The following is a 17,087-nucleotide window of genomic DNA, read 5'->3' as shown; positions in this document are numbered from 1 at the left end:
AGCACACATTTTTTTACTAGCTATTAACACTTACCCTACTTTCTTAGAGATTTAATATCTTGAAGGTCTTCGTGAGTATTAAGTTTTTGAATGTTACATTTTCACATTGATATGTTTAAAAAAATCTATAGCAAATATTTTTTTTTTACGTAAATTTATGCTGTATAAGTTTTTACTAGATGTTAGGTTTGTTCTGGTTTTGTTTTTTTTTTTTTGTCTGACCACAGAAGGGCCTTTTTAAAATATATTTTAATCTTATTAATCAAAGAATTGAACATCAAGCTTTAGTGAAAAAAAAAATGTTTGATATTTTGCTCTAAATTCAGCTATTTAATGAAATTAACCAACTGAGATGAAGGAATGCCTAAAAATTAAGGACAAGAAAGGAGAAGGAATACCACATGTACAAAAAGAACAAAATTACATACTATTCTTCCCCTGCTTTGTTATTTACTTGGCAAGGTAAAATTATCCATATTTTCCTAGAAGCACAATATCTTTAATCACCACAGTGATTAGATGCAGAATTTTGCAGATCATCAACAGAAAACTTTTACTACTTCAGTGCCCCATATACCTGTCCAAGAAAAAGCTTCATATTGATTTTGAGGGAATAGTGCCACCTACTGAGCCAACATCTTCCATTTCTGTAGCACTTGAAGAGAGTTCCTGTAAATATAGATTTAATCTAGTGTTGTGAACTTGTAAAATCTTCCAGTTCTTTATCATAGAATCATTGAATCATAGAATTGTTTAAGTTGGAAAAGACATTTAAGATCATGGACTCCAAACGTTAACCTAGCACACCACTAAACCATGTCCCTTGTTATTCTAAAAGTAGTTTATTTTGGGGTTTTTTTCATTAGATTTATTCTACCAGCTCTTAAATTAAAGGCTAAACTGCTTGGATGTGGACCAGTAGACCATATCTCTAATATGACTGTGCACTCCAGCACACAAGGCTCTGAGTCTATACTATAAGTGTTTATTGGAATATAAATAATGAAGAACATCTTACAGCTTCTAGATAAGGAAAGAAGTCTGCTCTTTCCAGCTAATTTTTATTGGCAAACCTCAAGATTTTTTGCAAATTATTAAGCTAGGGGATTTGTTATAGCTTAAATTAAAATAAAATTTATCCTATGAATAGCAATGATATTTAGGTCAATGCATTGTTTAAGTTGTTTTCTTACTAGGCTCCCAGGAGACAACAGATGATCCAAGTAAAACAAAAATACAGAAAGTTTGTCTCATTTTAGAATATGTTACTTCACAGCCTTAATAATATTCCTTGAAGTTATAAGATGGTCTATGTCTTTGCTGCAAGTTCAGTTAGGAAACCAATAAACCAATAAAAAGGCATCTGAAGAAAATGAATTAGAAAATAAACATTGTTCTTAAGATGGACATATTTATCAAAACATTCTGCAGCTGATTTGGGGCAACACATGTGATGGCAAAGAGAATCAGCCAATTATTCAGTTATTCCATCAATCTGGGAGGAAGGCAAAGACCCTGTTTGAATGCAGCTGTGGGGTTTGCATCCTTAAAAAATTATGGATGCATTGGTAGTTAAGGTGACATTCTGATTTATACAGAAAGGAAGAGTGAAACTCCCTCTTTACATTTTACTGACTGGATTTTGTCTCCAAAATCATCATACTAACTCTTAACAGAACAATTTAAAAAAACTCTTTAGTGAAATCTTTAGCAACATATCTTGACGAGAAACATATTTGCATATTCTCACTTCTCATTCTTTTCGTAGCTCTTTTAGTTTTTTGTTAAATGTACAATTATTTTCCATTAGTGCTTCTATTCCATTTGCAGAGGGAATATTGAGAACAATCCTAATGATGTTAAGACATCTCAGTGTGTGAAATCCTGAAATTACTGGGCCGAAGTGCTCTTGATCTGTACCTTTCAGTCCTAGTTCTGATATTTCATTGATCCATCTATTTCTTAAGCTGTCAAATATGTTCCAAATTAAAACATAGCCTGTGACTAACGAGTGCGCTATTTATGAGTTATAATTTATTTCCACATCTTCTACAGTTAATGATGAATGAGGAAGATGAGTGAGAGAAAACTCCTGTATGAGATCTGCCTTTATCAGTAAAGAATGAAAATCAGAACTCAGAATGAAGTGTAATTCTCACTCAGTTTTCAAAATTATTTTCCTGAAGGGCAGGAGGAAAAAAAACCCCAAAACAACAAAAAACCACAACTAAATAGAAAGCATTTTTGTGGAATGAAGAGTACGAAAAATAATAATTTTGAAATACTGCTCCATTTTGGACCAATTAACCATTAATTTACATCTGTTCACTTTTATTGCAGTGCTGAATGGAAACTACTTCTGTCATTTGCTTTCATAGTGGAGTCTGGTTTTTATGAAGAATATTGGTCTCAGGAGAAGAATTTTGCATTTGACTGCGTGAAACAATAGATTAAAGAGCAGCATCATATTCTAAATTACAGTTTGGCACTTTGGAGTTCTTGGTTGAAAACTTACATGCAGCACAGTATTGTAGGCTGTGCTTTACGCCAGAGTGAGCAGGCAATGCATTACTTGGCAAGCAAGCTCCCAAACGTGTAAGATAGATACACCCATTTTGCATACATAGGATTTTAAAATAAAATGTACCATTACATTTTGATATAATTTTGCATCCCTACCCTTTCATTAAGATTTGTCATAGGGCAAGTGCAGAGACCACGTAAAACCAAACAAATCAGGAGGTCTGGTTCAGAGGAATATTTCCCCTTAGGTTTATGAAGGTGAAACACAGCAGAATCAGGTCCCAGCTCTTCGATCATCAGAGAGCTTGTAGTCAACATTCGTGTTCACTTGATCCCTATGATTAATGATAAATAGAAATTATGCATCTAAAGTCTTGAGAGGAAAGGGGAAAGGAAAGTGGAAAGGAAAGGTGAAAGGAAAAGAGAAAGGAAAGGGGAAAGGAAAGGTGAAAGGAAAAGAGAAAGGAAAGGGGAAAGGAAAGGGGAAAGGAAAGGAAAGGAAAGGAAAGGAAAGGAAAGGAAAGGAAAGGAAAGGAAAGGAAAGGAAGGAAAGGAAAGGAAAGGAAAGGAAAGGAAAGGAAAGGAAAGGAAAGGAAAGGAAAGGAAAGGAAAGGAAAGGAAAGGAAAGGAAAGGAAAGGGAAAAGGAAAGGGAAAAGAAAAGGGGAAAGGAACGGAAAGGAAAGGGAAAAGGAAAGAGGAAAGGAAAGGGAAGGAAAGAGGAAAAGGGGAAAGGGGAAAGGGAAAAAGGGGAAAGGGGAAAGGGGAAAGGGGAAAAGAAACTGATCCTGGTTTTCTTAATGTGTAAGGTAAAGCCCAATATCATCATTCAAATGACGAGGACTATAATTTCCAATCTGAATTAGAATTTTTAAAAAGAACAATATAGAAAGTCTAGTCTGAGGGCGAAAAACAGTGACTACGAGTGTTAAGTATGCTACTATGAGCACTGTCTAACTTCTGTTCCTCTAAGACCCTCACTTGACATTGGAGACAGGAGTCCATTATATACCAAAATAAAGCAGATTTTATTACAGGCTTTACAAAAAAAAAAAGGCAAGAAGTGTTCTGTGAGTGGGGATTTTGGTAGCCACAAGTGAAAAATAAAAACATCATCATGAGCCAGTTGTTCCCGTTAAAAATGGATGGCAGTAGTGTCATTTTTCAAATGCCAATTCACATGGCAAGGGAACAGCACCCTGCAGAGTCCTAACGCTCGTTCTCAGAAGTGTATACTTGTGAAGGTCTCATTCATTTGGGAGTAATTTAACATGGCTATAGTTTATGAAATTTCTAACACTTATCAAATCCTCCTAAAACTATAATGACAAAGTTTACAGTTTGAATCTAAAAGAAAACCCACACAAAATTTATAAAGCAGCTTTTTATCATAATACATTTAGACTGGTTAAAGTCAAGCTTTTTCCCAGCTCTGGTTGTGACCAACAATGTGGGTAGTCTATCCAAAGGAGGCTCACTGTTTTCACTTGGTCAGAGGGAAAACGAAAAATAGCAATCTTGATCTACAGTAGAATTTCTAAACTTATGTTGATAGTATATGGTAAACCACATTATACAAGTCTTGTATTTCTACTGTGATTGCATGAGTAGAAAACTGGGTTCTAATGGAGACATTTGCATTCTTCCCTGTGAGGGTGGTAAGGCACTGGAAGAGGCTGCCCAAGGAATTTGCAAATGTCCCGTCCCTGGCAGTGTTCAAAGCCAGGCTGGACAGAGCCTTGGGTGACATGGTCTAGTGTGAGGTGTCCCTGTCCATGCAGGGGGGTTGGAACTAGATGATCTTAAGGTCCCTTTCAACCCTAACTATTCTATGATCTTTTTTCAATTTCAGTTTCTATAATTATTGTCTACTGCCTTTTATTCAGGAGCCGAAATAGCTCAGTTGGGAGAGCGTTAGACTGAAGATCTAAAGGTCCCTGGTTCAAGCCCGGGTTTCGGCAGTAATGTATGTTCCTGGCAGTGTTTAAGGCCAGGTTAGACACAAACTTTAGCAACATGGCCTAGTATGAGGTATTCCTGCCCACCGCGCTGGGGCTGGAACTAGTTGATCTAAAGATTCTCTCCAACCCTAGCCATTTTGCAGGTTGAAGAAGGTGATCCTGTCCCTCTACGCTGATATCTAACCTGTATTTTTTTTTGTAAAATTTTCACCTCCCTCCAAAAAAAGACAAAAGAAGAATTAAAAGTTGCAGGAAATGGACTGGAAATTCTTAGAAAACCAATAAAATGCAAGAAATTCAGTGAAGAAGAACTAGAATATTGCCATTATGTGATCTTTACCCTATACACTTTACCCCATATACAATAGATGTCCTGCTCTACTTAATATAAAAGAACATGGTACAAATACATCTGGATTCACTGTAGATCTGTAGAAGTCACAACTGCAGATATTTCCATCAGCTAAGAATCAGTCCAACATGATTTTTTTTTTAAGGCATGAAATGAGTCATATTTTTTCAATACATTAACAAAGAAGAAATTGTATAGGACAGAAATCTTTTTTTTTTTTTTTTTGTTCTTTAATACACTCTCCACTCCCACTCACAAGTTGTATTGCTCCTTTTCAGACATATGGCATGTTCCAGTTCCTACTGAAGCCTGTTGTATTTGATGAAAGTTGGGTCATGTTCTTAAAAAGGGTTCTGAAAAGAGAGCAAAGAACATAGATCAGCTCTTTATGAACAGGTTTCACCGTGGTCTGGCACTTCTGAGCTAAACTTCTCCATTTGCCTTGTCTCCAAGAGTCTAATGGCAAGTTGACCATCTGTCTATAAAGGATAAAGCTTTGATATGTATGAACCACTCAGCTTGGAAGCATTCTGCACATCAGTGTGAAATGCTTTTAGAAAACCTACCATGACAGTTTTATGAATGGACTCTATTGTAAATTCAAACTTTGAAATAGAATTTATGGACTATGCTTAATGCTTAAAAAGGGAGTCAGCTGGGGCAGGTATGTATGGTTCATGAATAGGAAGGTCTCTATGGTTCATGAATAGTGAGCTCCGAAGTGAGCCAACTTTTACTTTGCACTTCAGAGAATGATTTCTTCATTTGAAGGGATTTGTGCTCTTCCATAGTGTTGATGACAAAATAAGAAAAGAAAAAAGAAAAAGAAAAAGGAAGAAAAGAAACCAAGCCAGTAAAAGCTACAAATAATACATTTTCATGCATCAAAATATGCACAAGGAATTAAAGAATTAAACAACAACAAAAATCAGAAAAACACCCCCACTTTCTTACTTCTAGAGAAACTTTTGGAGTTCGTTCTCTGTTCTCATTTTTCTAGGAAGTTTAAAGAACTAGAATTTTATTTTGAATGATACTACTATGCAACAGACATTACTTTTTCCTGACAGTGAAAAAGAATCCCATCTTCGTGGTTCAGCTGAACGTTTGCAGACACCATTTGTGTCTAGGTTTTCCTTTGGACTTCTAGGCTTATTAATGTCACCCAACAAAAATTTAATTCTAGAAACAAACCTGATTGTTTGATGTTAATGGCATCTTGAAGCTTTAACTACATAATAATACTTTAACTACTCCTTTTCTGTCTTCGTTAGTTGTCCAATCCAAGAGTTTTCTCTTCTGACTACAGATTTTTCAATTGGGTTTCAATCCACATTTTCCTGTCTTAACTCTTCTTCATCCCTGAACCCTTTCATACTTTTCAACTTCCTTTCCATTTCTTTCCAGCTGGCAGAATAAATCCCCTTCCATCACTCAGCTGCTACACACCAAACCATCAAACCATCGTGTAATTGGCTGTTACCAGTATATCCTTTCTGTGTGGGTATTTTGCCTATTTTTGCTGTCATATGACTTGCGTTTTAGATTTTGAACACTTACTAACACAGACCAACTAAGAAGGGTGGTTTGGCAGAGTCAAGAAAACTAGTTTTGAATAGTAGCTCTGCATTACAGAAATATTTTTTATTCAATCTTTAATCTAAATCCTTGATACGATTTATTCTGTGTTTACAGTAAAAATGGTAGCACATTTACAGAGTACAAAGCATACCTGTGAGAGGTAACTAAAGTAACTCTGAGTCAGATAGCTTCATTTTCTCCCATTCTCTGGGAATACTGTTTTCCCAATCTATTTTGCTTCACTGCCTCTTATACTAACACATCCATTCTGGGGCATAGAACAGGTCAGCTTCTGCTGCACAAACAAAGGGAGCACAGAGCCATCCTCCCAGGGACATTTCTGGGATATGATGAAGGAAAGAAATTTTTTGTATTTGTGCACCAACTTACTCTAAATTTGCTCTATTGCTACTCTACAGTAACTCCAGAAAACGTTTTTATGTTCCAAATTATTTTAGTATAGAGGAAACATTTACTCAAACAGTGAGTAATTTCTCTAGTTAAATATTTTTACAAAACACTGGGATTACTTAGCCCATCCTACATCAGAAACTCTCATGTTGCTGAGGCTTTCAGCTTAGCTTTTCCCTCAGCTGCACATATTGCATTGCCTTGATAAATTATCATATTTCACTATATATATAGACCTAGATTGTCTTTCTAAAGATATTTTCTCAATTATCTTCAACATTTATAGTGAATTGCGCTAATCTCAAAACCTAATATCACTCTTGGAACAGTAGGTTGAAGAAAAGTATTTATTAAAAGTGTGAATTATTTCCTATATAAACCCAAATTGTTGAACGGAAACTAATTCTATCAACCGTGTGATAGAAGTCATTCATCTTTAACATTCTTTAATATTCAGCAAATTTTATATATATATTATATATATATAAAAACAGCTTTAAAAAGAAACAAAGATAATTTCTTTTCATTTCATGGGTAGAGGAATGCCTTCTCTATTATCCCAGTGGTGAGGTAGAATGAAGTCATAACACTGAAAACAGATACAGCATAAAAGCCTGAATTTTCTATCTACTTAATTTATTTCTATCATTCAACAACAAAGGGATCAAAGCCAGGCCATTAATAATCAACACCAGTCCCAAAATGAATGTGTATCTCAGTGTCCTCTAGTATGAGATTCTGGAATGTTTTCAGGATCTGGCAGTATGGTAACTAGATGTGCCACTTAGTAAATGAAATTAGTAATTTAATTCTGCCAGACTACCAAAGAAAACAGTGAAGTTAAATCAATGCTAAATTTGAACCATTTCCTCAAAACACAAACATGATTTAATTGAAACATTGGCATTAGGCAAGTATTAGGATTTCTTTCACTATTAACCCTTCGTCATACTGAAAAAAGCCCAAGAAATTCAAAACAATTTTACAGAATTTGTAATATTGTTACTGCTTTCATTTCCTAAATATGTATACTTTATTAGATTCCCTTTTCTTTTTTTGGTAGTCTCAAATATCAGAAATGGTATATTATTTGCATAGGAGTCTTGAAGTTACCAGTTTTTGTGCTTTGTTGAAAATGAGAGTGAATCAACATGTCTATCACCCTTCAAAGTACTGATCCTCACAAAGCATCCTATATTTTAAAATCTAATAAGAGATATTATTGGCAAAGGATCCTGTAGAATTGCCCTTCAATAGCAAAGATCAAGGTCTGAATTTCAGTCTAAAGACAAGTTTTATTAGTTATAGCTGCCTCTTATTTCCTAAAATTTCCTGTCCTAGAAAAGAGACTTTCAGACCCATGACATACGGCTTGCTCGCTGTGTGAAGCTTTCTCTAATAAACTGACGTATATTTTTTTGCCGAGACTCATCTTGTGGTTTAGATAGATATACTTCTCTCAGCTACCCCTGTAGAGGTAAGGATCACCTTTATCTTAACGAGGGAATAAGAAATAGGGTAGGGGTTTTTTTTTCAGCTTCAGAGATTATCATCAAAACTTGAAAGAGACTCTGAAAACAGGTTTTGAATGTAAAATAAGTTCAGGTAAGATTCTCACTGTGAAAACATGTGGTCAGTTAATTTATCAGTCAGTTTGGATTTATCTGGCCACCAGACAAACTAGGAAACACTCAAAAGAAAAAAAGATAAATCTCGCTTCAGTAATTTGTTCAGCCAGATATATGAAAATATTCTCATTATTTTGGTAGCAAGAACAAAGTAAGATACAAATGCAACTTAAAAAGGTCTGGCTCAATCAAACACACAGTACAGCTGCTGGAGAGAACATTTTGATTTTCATGGCGCCTGAGCTGGTCATATCTTGAACTTTATTTTGGACTCAAAAGCAGAACAGTGTTCGATAAGATAATCTATGATTCATAAGGTATTCAACTGTGGGAAAGTATTTTTAAATTCCTGTATGCCACCTTCCCATCAGATTGTCTTTGCCTTCTGAAAATATGAGGTGATGCAAGGTAATAAGGTCAATTAAACCAGAACAGTCTCCTTGTAACTTTTTCCAAAGTTTGTTTGCAAAGGAAACATAGTTTTTATTCTAAAGTCATTCAAGGACAGGAAAACATTATGAAAAAAGAAATTATTATACTTTTTTTTTTTAAACCTAATGAATTATGTTAGTTCCTCATTCTCCCACTTTGCCATAGGGTAATATTTTCAACCTACTCAGATACTGACATACTTAGAATTCAATGCTCCTTTTACTTAATCATTAGAATATAATCTGATGCTGCAATTGCCCATGCCTGATTCTACTGGAATGTTTGTGCATTTCTTGATTGTTGTAAGTGATGAGACTGCACACAAGTGAAGCAGACTAGGATAAATTACAGGAAAATAAAAAGCAAAAGAAAAAAAAGCTATATATAACCCTACTCCATATGTTTCTCATGTGGTTTGGGCTGCACAGTGCACATTGTGGCTCTATCTCATAAATTAAGCCTAACTTATGCTGGCAAATTCTATAACCCTGAACATGAATACACTGGTGGCAGCAGTCTGGTTTCAAATATTTCCATTCAGATCCTTAGGCATAAGTGTGTGCTTTGGATTTTGAGCTGGGAATCTTAAACCTTCGAAATAGATACCCAACACTTTCTAGTTTCAGTCAGCCTGAGAACAGCCTCTTAGAATTTATCTTACGGATGTGTGCATTAATCAGCTCAATCACCAATATTTAAAGATCTTAAACTCTGCAGAAATATGGCATCCCTAAATTTCTCTTTCCCAGCCCTTACAATAATAATATTTAAACAAGCAGCAACTGTCATTTACAATGTAAGCCAATAGCTAATCAACACGAAAGCTAAAATTTCTAGCCTTGTTAAATGTTGATTAGACATGCCTTGAGAAAATACTCCCCTGTTTGGCTTTTTTCTTTCCTTTTTTATTTTTCTTTTATTTTTTCCTTTTGAATGAAGTGGAAATTTTAGACATTTCCAATAGAATCATAGAAACATAGAATGTTTTGGGTTGGAAGAGACGTTGAAGATCATCCAGTTCCAACCTCCCTGTCACAGGCAGGGACACCTTCCACTAGATGGGGTTGCTCAAAGTCACATCCAATCTGGTATTGAAAAATAATTATATTAGTAATTATTAACATAATTTTATATGACTATTATCACAATTAATATTATTAACAATAATGACAATAGTAATCGTAGTAGATTTTATTTCTTCCTGATTCTATAGAGAATAAAGATCTTCCACTCATCTATGATATAGAATCATAGAATCATAGAATAGTAAGGGTTGGAAAGGACCTTAAGATCATCTAGTTCCAACTCCCCTGCCATGGGCAGGGACACCTTGCCCTAAACCACGTGGTCCAAGGCTCTGTCCAACCTGGCCTTGAACACTGCCAGGGATGGAGCATTCACAACTTCCTTGGGCAACCCCTTCCAGTGCTTCACCACCCTCACTGTAAAGAACTTCTTCCTTATATCTAATCTAAACTTCCCCTGTTTAAGTTTGAAACCATTACCCCTTGTCCTACCACTACACTCCCTAAGGAAGAGTCCCTCCCCAGCATCCTTATAGGCCCCCTTCAGATACTGGAAGGCTGCCAAGAGGTCTCCACGCAGCCTTCTCTTCTCCAGGCTGAACAGCCCCAACTCTCTGAACCTGTCTTCATACAGGAGGTGCTCCAGCCCTCTCATCATCCTCGTGGCCCTCCTCTGGACTCGCTCCAACAGCTCCATGTCCTTTTTATGTTGAGGACACCAGAACTGTGCACAATACTCCAAGTGAGGTCTCACGAGAGCAGAGTAGAGGGGCAGGGTCACCTCCTTCGACCTGCTGGTCACACTTCCTTTGATGCAGCCCAGGATACGGCTGGCTTTCTGGGCTGCAAGTGCACACTGCCGGCTCATGTTAAGATTCTCATCAACCAATACCCCCAAGTCCTTCTCCACAGGGCTGCTCTGAATCTCTTTGCCCGACCTGTAGCTGTGCCTGGGTTTGCCCCAACCCAGATGTAGGACCTTACACTTGGCTTGGTTAAACTTCATAAGGTTGACATTGGCCCACCTCACAAGCGTGGCAAGGTCTCTCTGGATGGCATCCCTTCCCTCCAGCGTATCAACCGAACCACACAGCTTGGTGTCGTCGGCAAACTTGCTGAGGGCGCACTCAATCCCACTGTCCATGTCGCCGACAAAGATGTTGAACAGGACGGTCCCCAACACCGATCCCTGAGGGACACCACTCATTACAGGTTTCCACTGGACATCGAGCCATTTACCACAACTCTTTGGTGCGGCCATCGAGCCTAGTTTTTTATCCACTGAGTGGTCCATCTATCAAATTGAATGTTCTCCAATTTAGAGACAAGGATGTCATGCGGGACAGTGTCGAATGCTTTACACAAGTCCAGGTAGATTGCGTCAACTGCTCTGCCGCTGTCCATCAGTTCCGTGGCCCATCATAGAAGGCCACCAAATTGGTCAGGCAGGATTTCCCCTTAGTGAAGCCATGTTTGGCTGTCACCCAACCACCTCGTTGTTTTTCATGTGCCTTAGCATGCTTTCCAGGAGAATCTGCTCCAAGATTTTTGCCAGGGGCACAGACGGTGAGACTGATTGGTCTGTAGTTTCCCGGGTCTTCCACCTTCTCCTTCTTGAAAATGGGGGTTATATTACCCTTCTCCCAGTCATCAGGAACTTCACCTGACTGCCAGGATTTTTCAAATATGATGGACAGTGGCTTAGCAACTTCTTTCGCCAGCTCCTTCAGGACCCGTGGATGGATTTCATCAGGTCCCATGGACTTGTGCATGTTCAGGTTCTTAAGATGGTCTCGAATCTGATCCTCTCCTACAGTGGGCCTAAGGTCTTCGTTCTCACAGTCCCTGCATTTGCTTTCCAAGACTTGGGTGGTGTGGTCAGAGCATTTGCTGGTGAAGACTGAGGCAAAGAGGTCATTAAGAACCTCAGCATTCTTGCAGCACTGGTTTGAAATAATGCAACAGTTTACTTGGTTATTCCTTTATCTCTGTAATGTCCCTCAGAAAATAAATCACACAATTTATCAATCCCTAAGGTGCCTTCAAGACTTTTGCTTCTTTTACATGATGTGCACCGAACTTAAAATACTTTGAACTTTAAGCTGATGAAGGCCACACTTTCATGCATTTAATAATACTTATATCTAATTTATCTACCAAAACCTTATCTGTCACCTGTAGTAGTTTAGTTTGGCTAAAATGAGAACTCAATAAACTTGCATGAGCAAATTTAAATCAAACCTAGTTTTTTTTTTTTTTGTTTGTTTGTTTGGTGGGGTTTTTTTAAGCTGAAAACCACATGTTAATTAATGTTTTGGTTTCTTGTTTTCATTTTATCATCATTTTGTCCTGTTCACTTCCTAAAATAAAAATTCGAGTTCCAAAAACTGTCTATAAGCAGAAATTCCTCCTGAAATTTTTATCCCAACTTAAAGTCTAAAGAAACCTAAATCAAGTTAAGTTCAGATAATCACCCACTAAATCCGTGCTTCCAAACTGCCTATTTGTGGTTACCTGGGCACTGTGCATTTGTTTGCACATTTCTTCATCACCTTGTTTACCTGCTGTGACCCATTTGTACATGAAATTCTTATTATTGTCAATGGCTCCCCATGCAGGTCTGAACTTGCTTCGTGAATTTCACGAAGGGTTACTTAAATGTAAAAAGGTTACTTAAATGGGAGGGTTACTTAAAAGTAAAAAGGGTTACTGGGAGGGTTACTTAAATGTAAAAAGTTTTGTTTCTGATAATACCACGCCATATTTTTCAGGTTACAGAAGGAATGTGGTAAGGTTTAAATATTGCCAGACAAAGGGAGAAGTGCTTTGGAGAGATCAACAACAGGCACGCTTGAGCTGATAATTCAAAATACAGTTTCTAAAACATTGAAGTACTACATAGCAGGTTAGGAACACATATCAAAATAAACCAAAGGTGTGCTTTCATTTTGCCACTTACCATGTGGTGACACCTCATCTTTCTAGATCCCGAGAGCCTTTTGGACACTCTATTTTCCTTTACAAGAAATGGAGATAAATTGACCTTTAGAGGTGTCTAAGAAAGAAACTTGCAATGATGGCTCAAGATAATGCTTCAAATAAACAATTTTTATTTCATATTGTGTTCTTAAAGAGAAGGGCAAAATTTTCTGGGATTTTTTAAAATTCTGAATAAGACCCTTACAAAAAAAGGAGAGTTTTTTGGCGGTGTTTTGCTGGGGTTTTTTTTTTTTTATTTCTTTGGAAATAGGGGCAAACCCTCTAATTTTTTTGAAATCTGATTACATTTTATATATATATTAGGTCTGAGTCCTTACCAACATTGCTTGACATGGTTGAACTCTGCAGGAGAAGCTTTGAATCTATTTGTCCTTAATAGCTTCAGTGATTCTGGTTTCCATTTCATTAACTTTTACTCTGCTACATGACCTTCTGATATTTTACTTCAAACTGTTGGGAAAGGCTCAGCCATGTATATGCTTAATTTCATTAGATCTTGAATTTTGTTTCTCAGCAGTTCTCTCACCTTGGATCAAAAAGACTCAGTTAGGTAAATGGCTTTGTCAATTCAACAAGAAGCTACCAGCCAGTTAATAGGCTTGTGCATGTGGAATTCTCTACATCATACTGTTAAAGGGAAGGCCCTGAAAATTCAAGTTAGTAAAGGATAAATTTTAAATGTTCATGGGCATGAATGAACAATGACTCTTCTGAGGCTGAAGAGAGACTAAAGTAAGCTTATTTCCACTCCTAGGCATTTTATTTTATTTTTTTTTAACCCAAAATAGCTTTTTCATGAATCCTAAACTGTTTATATACAGAGTTAGTGAACACTTGGTACCTGATTTTTCTGAAAATGATATTCTTAATATGATGGCTCACATGTTTCCCACACTAGGTCAAATTCTGTTCTTAATTGCACTCTGCAACTGAGAGGGAGAGTGGAATTTGGTCCATGACATTAATCAAGTGGTACAAAATGTAACTTTGTTTTTTTTTCTTCAGATTCTGACTTTGATTTTAGCTACCAAGCATATCTACACTAATAAACTTTACTTAAAAGAACAGGAAGGAAAATATTTTTCATGATGTAGTGGACTCAGCTATCGAGAAGATAAAATCCACTGTGAAGATGTTGAAAGGAATATACAGGAAATAACTGGGGGGGCAGAGGCGGGGAAACAGGGTTTTTTTCACTGCCAGTATTCTTGGATCAGATCCAGACCAAAGATAAAAAAAGTTTCTAAGAAAATAGCATACTCCTCAATTGTCTCATTGTTTGGCTCTTTGAATAATCAAAACTACTTCCTAATTTAGGAAAAGACATTTATCAGTGACTTCTGTATAAAACTGTGTCTGTTTACAGAGTCTTTCTTTTAAGTTTTCCATCCTTTTTCATAATTTATGTACTTGAAAGAGACATGATCAACAAAATCCACTAAGTTTATTAAAAAAGGGGGAAAAAATCATTTCAGGTGATCCGGAGAGCAGGAAGCTCTATATGGCTTTTTCAGTTGCTATGTAATAGATTAAAATCCTTCTATGCTTGTGCCACTTAGGTCCCTTACAGCATCAGTCCAACCCAATCGAGTCTCCATACACTCTGGAAACCATTCTGAAGAAATTTGTTGAAACTTTCATTCTGAAGCCAAAAGTTATATTTGTACAAGTGTGTGAGACAACCCATTTGGAGAATTGCATGATTGCAACAGTCTTATATTTACATTGTGAAAAGAAACCTCACTTCCTTTCCCTTCCTACAGCACAGTTATACTGATGTACACAGGTATGGACCAAACCAAATCCTTTCTTTTTATCTGAGCAAACCTAGCACCTGACAGCAAGATATAAAATTGCAATTAAGTCTTCTGCCTGTCTGACTGGTTACTGGTTACCTTCACCAAGCTCTTGGCTTCTGACCGCTATCAGTCACCTTGAGACAACAAAATCTCAAAAACAATGTTTGGAATTGAAGCATTGGAACCTCTGAATGGAAGGGTCCAGATATACATGACAGAAAACAGGGTCCTAAGAGAGGATGGAGTTTTATAATTATTTTATGTCCCCAGAAAATTCATTTGTGCAGAGAAAATCTGGAGGAATGGAGGAGAAAGAGAATGATTCTATATACACCCATCACAATAAACTGTTTTAGAAAGTCACTTTGATCTCATGCTAGCTTAGCAACAAAATTTATCCCAAATAAAACATATGCCTCAATCCAGAAAATATTATTTAAAAATCCTGCACTAAGATAAAGAGTTTCAACTTACTGTATTAGGGGATAGTTTAGAAACAGCCTATACACTTATTTTAAAATGTCAGAGAAAATAACATCTGGAGGAGTTAATGGTTGAAATTTGAATGCACTTCCAAGCCAATATGTGTGCACAGAATTTTAGTTCAGTATGTCCTATAATAGACTAAGCAGGCTATACACACACATGTACTCCTATAAAAATCTATATATTTAGCCATTTATTCCATAAAACACATTTTAAAAATATATACAATTCTCTAAAGACTTTGGCAGTTAAGCACAAGCTGTATTATGTCAGCATAGAGCTTGAGGTCAATTGGAAATGTCTAGTACCTGCTTAGCTGGAAATATCAGTTTCTTTCTGAGTTTCCTGCAGTTTTTAGCAATAGGTAGGAAAAGTGGCATGCTATCTGCAAGACTACAGATGCAATCTGTATGAAGATAAGACCCCATTCTTGAAGAAATTCCTACAACTTTTGCCACTTTCAGCTGCACTTGATAATCCTTAGTACTAGCTCTCTGATTGCCAGAATGTTTTAGCATCAGTACTGGCAATAAATTTGAAGCTCTCAGATAAGGATGTAGAAATTTATCTGGAGCTTTGTAAATCTACAGTAGATTTCCTTGATTGCTGGTCTAATTTTCACCTGAAAACTCAGCTTTATTCATTGGTCTCATAATTTTTGTCTTAGCTACTTGATTTGAAATAACTAAAGTGTAGTTTAAAGCCATGTAATAAAGAAATATATATAAGAACTTGCTTACATGTGGTGTAAAAATGGGTGTCTGTACATTCTGCAATTACAGAGGACTTCACAAACATGATGAGAAGCACTTGTCGCTCCATCTGAAAATCCCACATCAGTAGACTTGCAATAGCTCAGAATTCCCTGAATGCTGAAAGGAGGACCGTGGTGAGGTCATAAACACATCAGTTTGTGCCTGGGGAGAAGGCAAACAAGGAGCACATCTCCAGAAGAAGAATGAAGGAAATTATAGGATGTGTAGTTTTCTCTCAGCTCTTAATTCAGTGCTGTCTTAAAAAAACAATGATAGTTTGACACTTTCTTTGAAACTATCTTTTAGCCTCTGTTTGCATCACTTACTTCTGGAGTGGTCTTAACAAACAAATGTACTGAGATGGGTAGGAATGACAGGGTGATTGAAAGACCCAGTACTTTGAAATGATTGCCTCATAGCAGTAAAAGGAGGTAGTACTTGTCATGAGGGTTTTTCTTTCATATATACACACACACGCACATGTAAATTTTTTGCTTTTGCCAAATTCTTGTTATAAAAATGAACAGGGGAATGAAGGAAGGAGAAATGTCTCATATAATCTCATTCAACCATCCTTGGTGAATGCCAAATGTCCCTTTTTCCATAGACAACCTATATTTCTGAGTATTCAAACATTACTGGACAGAGCTGGGGTTCGTGTGTCTTTTACATTTATACAAACTGCAAGACATCTTTATGCCAAGTGTCTCTGGACTTGTGTCCAGATTTCACTAATGGATCCTCAGTAACTTCTGCTTTTTGCAGCTGTTTTCCTTCCCTTGAATACACTCTCTGTTACCCAGTTGCTAAACGCTGCTGTTGATCACAAAGGATATTTGAATTAGGCTTTGGTGTACAGTCATTTATGCTCAGAAGCATGTTTTGTATATTCATCCTTATTTCCGCAGACTTATTTGCCCTCAGGCTTCCCTCATCCTTATTTTTTTTTCAGACTGGATGCATTCTGTTACAGTCATCACAGCATAACACCCCAGAGTGAGAAGTGTGGACATAGTATGGAGATCAGTAGCTCAGATGGATCTAACAGCCTGTTTTGGCAAGAAACCTGTGTTGCTCAGCAAATAAAATTAGATACAAAAACCAGCTAACACTTTCCAAGTTTGGGTGGCCTTCAG

General features: G+C 36.8%; 1 non-coding gene across 1 annotated transcript; it reads left to right on the top strand.

Annotated features, from left to right (window-relative positions):
* The first annotated feature begins 4,409 nt into the window (after positions 1–4,409).
* On the top strand, positions 4,410–4,482 carry TRNAF-GAA. Its single transcript has one exon. It is a non-coding gene; the product is annotated as a tRNA-Phe (tRNA).
* Positions 4,483–17,087: the final 12,605 nt, after the last annotated feature.

This window comes from Strigops habroptila, chromosome 3 (assembly GCF_004027225.2).
Source record: "Strigops habroptila isolate Jane chromosome 3, bStrHab1.2.pri, whole genome shotgun sequence".
Lineage (NCBI taxonomy): Eukaryota > Metazoa > Chordata > Aves > Psittaciformes > Psittacidae > Strigops > Strigops habroptila.
Note: the sequence above shows the minus strand (reverse complement) of the source record. Positions and strands in the feature narration are given on the sequence as shown.